The sequence below is a fragment of the Seriola lalandi genome, unplaced genomic scaffold, assembly GCF_002814215.2.
Source record: "Seriola lalandi dorsalis isolate HSWRI2012SDOR001 ecotype SW California unplaced genomic scaffold, Sedor1 jcf7180002054942, whole genome shotgun sequence".
Classification (NCBI taxonomy): domain Eukaryota; kingdom Metazoa; phylum Chordata; class Actinopteri; order Carangiformes; family Carangidae; genus Seriola; species Seriola lalandi.
The window spans coordinates 1,439,377-1,443,547 of record NW_019525493.1 but is presented as its reverse complement, the minus strand read 5'-3'; the positions used below and the strand labels follow the sequence as shown (position 1 = coordinate 1,443,547).

The 4,171-nt window shown below is 42.7% G+C and overlaps 1 protein-coding gene across 1 annotated transcript in view; it reads right to left on the bottom strand.

Moving 5' to 3' along the window:
- The window catches only part of bahd1 (bromo adjacent homology domain containing 1), a 27,824-nt gene extending 23,658 nt beyond the window's left edge, over window positions 1-4,166 (bottom strand). Inside the window, exon 1 of the mRNA XM_023393780.2 lies at window positions 4,108-4,166. The gene's annotated coding sequence lies outside the window, so the exon portion shown is untranslated. The remainder of the gene's footprint in view (window positions 1-4,107) is intronic.
- Window positions 4,167-4,171: the final 5 nt, after the last annotated feature.

Genomic DNA, 4,171 nt, shown 5'->3' with positions numbered 1-4,171 from the left:
TACCCTGCTTCTTGAGGAAACACAGATAAGATTGGCCTGATATGACAACGCACACACACACACACACACGCACACATACACACCCCTACCCCATGTAAACAATCCCAGTGTGTGTGAGAAGTGAGCGAGACCCCGGCTCTGAAAGCTCCACATCCACTGCAGCTGTGGGCCGCCCGACAGCTGACGCCAGGCTGTGGGTCTCTGCTCTCTTTCTCCTTCCTTCCCCACCAGCCCTGCCTCCTTCTCCTTCTTCTTCTATGTTTCCATGAAACAGACCTGTAATTTTCACAGCTGTGTCTCTGGCATTGTGCCAGGGTGAGTCAGGGAAAGACAGAGAGAGAGAGAGAAAGCAAGAGAGAGAGGGGTGGGTGGGTTGGGTGGGGGGGTGGGTGGACTAATGGCTTTTAGAGGACTACAGGCTACAGCACAGCTTTGCTAATCCTGATCCACTCAAGATTCACTGCTCATTCAGACCAGAGGAATATTCAAACAACTGAACAAGATAAAGATCCAACTGCAAAACTCATTAACATTATAAAACATACTAGTAAAGTTCTGTGAACTGCGTGGTGGTCTGTGAGTATGATTACAGTTTATTATGACTTGGGTCTTACTTTTGTGGTTTTGGCCATCATTTCTATTGGTCATTGTAACACTGTATTAAAGTAACCGCTGAAAGCTTAAAAACACACCAACATCGCTTCAACAAAGTCAGACAATCGGACAGGTGGTAATGAGGTCAACAATTTAGCCCGATTAAACCACGTTCAGAGGTAAAACCAAAAGCAAATGCACCCAAAATGACGGTAATAATCCCAAATTGCAGGAAAACTATTTGCATGCCAAACTAAGTAAGCACAGTAGGCCAAAGTCAAGCCAGGAAGTCAGTCTGTAAACTGTGATGCTTGTTTACGACGGACGGTTTGGGAGATAATTTTACCGTTTGCCTTCATTTTCTCCTCCAAATAAGACTGACTAACATGGGGGTTTATATCGTCTGACCGCTAGTGTTTCCTGCTCTGTTGAACTTCTTTTTAGCAATGTCACCACATTCCTAGATCTCAGCCAAGGCTGGATTACCCACAGGGCCTAGCAGGCATCTGTCCTGAGGCTCCAGAACTCTTCAGGGTTAAGGGTTAGGGGTTAAAGCTCCAGAGTTTAGCTGGTGATCATTTTAATGAATATTTGCACAGAAATATGAATTATTAAAACATAATACAGTAAGTGACATGATAAGGGCCTTCTAGCTGTGTCCTGCTTCATTCATGATCTTGAAAAGGTCCTCGCTACAGCTAAATCTAGTTGGATGTGTTCAGGTGCAGTACTGGGTGTAGGTAAGTCAGTACAAAGAGCCAACACAACCACCAGAGTTAGGCGCATAAAACAGAAGAAAACAGACTAGAAGCATAAAAATATGGTTCAGGCTGCATTTATGAGTGTATTGTGCGAGTAAAAGAAAGGCCTGTGTAGAAGCCAGATTGTTAAAAATATCCATAACAAAAATAACGTATCTGTTCCAACCTTGTGAGGCAGCTGCAAGCAAGAATCTATCTCGCTGGGCTTCAAGCTATTCACTTGTGGCCGAACCATAATGGTTTGGACCAATAAGCATCCAGTGTGTCTTATGTACGACGACAGCAAGAAGCAACTTTGTTTACAACAATGTCGGGTTCCTAAAAAGGTTAGCATAGATGCTGCTATAGCATCAGTTATATCAGAACTGGAGGAGCACTTCTTCGGCAAGAGTTCATTTTACTGGTAGTGAAAAAAAAACAAACAAAAAAAAAACATGGGAAAGATAGAGAATCTGATTGGTTGTAAGCCCAGTTAGTAGACACTGATAGACAGATGGTTCATCCAAAAAGTATTTTTTGAAAGCACCTGCCCTTTTCCAAACAGTTTCCAATGAAGCCTTCACAGATGGTTCTGTCTAACAAACCATCTGGCGCATCAGGTTATATCTGTTCCGTCATACGACTGAAAAATGTGGCTGAAACACCTCCTGAGAGGAAGTAAGCTGCCTCAAACCCCAGCAGCCCGGCAGAAGTCGGGCAGAAGAGGTCTTGTTGCTGCTCTCTAAGCTTTTGCTCGCAGTGCACAGTCATAACATCAACTCCGCTTTTGTCTCTGAAGCTGGACAGTTAAGGGGGACAACATTCAGCAGGTTTTCAGTAAGAAAATTAACTAATTGCAAAAGTGACAGGCACATACAGGTTCCCAAAGCCGTCCATATCTAGCCCAGATGAAGTCTGATTTACAGCAGAAGCTACTGAAAAATAGAGCAATTATCAACAACTGACTACAATGGTATAAAAAGTTATATAAAAAGGAGATCGCTTGTACTGAATGGCATCCAAACAAATCATGCCCAATGGGCCGTATGAGCTCCCGTTAGATAATATTTAACATCACTCTGTGGAGCACCACAGTGTGATGATGATGACAAGTGTTTTGGAAAAAGGGGATGTGTCAGTGTACTTTTCCTACGCTGCTTCGTGAACAATAAGTCATTCACACCGAGTGGAATGTTGTTTTCACTTTTAGAAAATGTCCCATACTAAAATATACGCATCATTTAGCAAGATTGGAACAATAAACCACATTGAGTGTGTTACATTTGTTAACACCTATTGTATTCCCGTCCCTGCTGTCCTTTCGTCTGACCACATGTGGCCTGTATCCGAGCAGGAAGTATCCGTCTCCTTTGGGACAGCAGGGAGGACAGTGTGTTTGGGTGACATGAGGCACACACCCCACCCCCCCTCCTTCAAAAATAATGGGATTATGTCCAGGATTGATATCCAGCTTTATGGCTCACGTGTGGCCACTGCACCCTCTATTCAACATGCTGCTATGACAGGCCTGTCAAGGTAGGCTGCGGAGAACTGACTGGACACAAATCTACCACGTCCTCCAAAACTGAAGCTCCATTGTCAGGCTTTTCTGTTCACAAGAGGCTTTACAAACACCATTATGCCGAGGAACTCACCAGGCAACTTGTATTTCATGCATTATAACCCTGCTGTCATGTCAAAGCCTGTGCTTTCCGGCAGGAGACGATCAACTTCTCACAAAGTAGATGTTTTAGTTTTTCATCCAAATGGAACAACAACTAACAGTTATCATCATTAACCATTCATCTGATTATTTCCCTGACTAAAATTAATGATTGTCTAAAATGACACAAAAAAAAAAAAAAGAGAAAAACTTCCTTAACAAGTTTCCAAATCGCTTGTTTTGTTTGACTAAGTGGTGGAGGATGTATTCAGACCTTTAACTTGAGTAAAAGTACCAACACCACAGTGTGAAAAGACTCTGGCTTCAGTAAAATTACAGACAGTATCAATGAAGTTTACACCAAGTATGAAGTGCTCTTTATGCAGATGGCTCATGTCAGTGTTATATAACTGTGTTTTACATTATTAGTTGAATATGAACAGGTCGACATGCAGCTGATTTAAACTATTTCATATGCTTTCGGTGGTTAAACTTATTGTATATCAATGCAATGTAATTTATATGCTCTATATGGGTTTTAAACTGAATATCAAGAACAACATTTCCCTCTAAAAAGAATTGAAATTAAAGTCTAAAGTAGATTAAAATGGAAATACTCAAGTAAAATACAAGTACCTCCAAACTGTACTTAAGTAAGTGTAATTTTAAGTAAATGTACTTTTGCAAACAAAAAGTCCAACCCGCTCCCCCCGCCACACACAATCCAAAACAAAGACCCTAAGTCACTGTCTAATAGCAAACACACAAACTCAGCAGCGGAGTCGAGCCTCAAACTTGACTGGAACAGAAGCTGCTTGTGTGACATTTTCTGCGATCACGAGCTGGAGTCCCAGCCGAGGCTCTCACTCTCCGTGCAGGCGAAAAGAGACTACTGTGCCACCTGCACAAGTGCAAACAGACAAAACTGACATCTCCAAAAGTGGCCTCTGGAGGTTAACAGACCACCAGCAAAAGGAAGGATCCATCTATCGGTCTGTAGCTGACACATTATTTCAGCCCCAGCATGTCTCATCGCTCGATCTTGTCCTGCTACTGACACTTTCAGTTTAGCCGGAGAGACGATAGGAGTTGAAGGTGTTTGTGTCTTACCGCTTTGAAGACTGGAAAATAACCCAGCAGAGACGATTCTTTACAGGGGGGGGGGGGGGGTTGA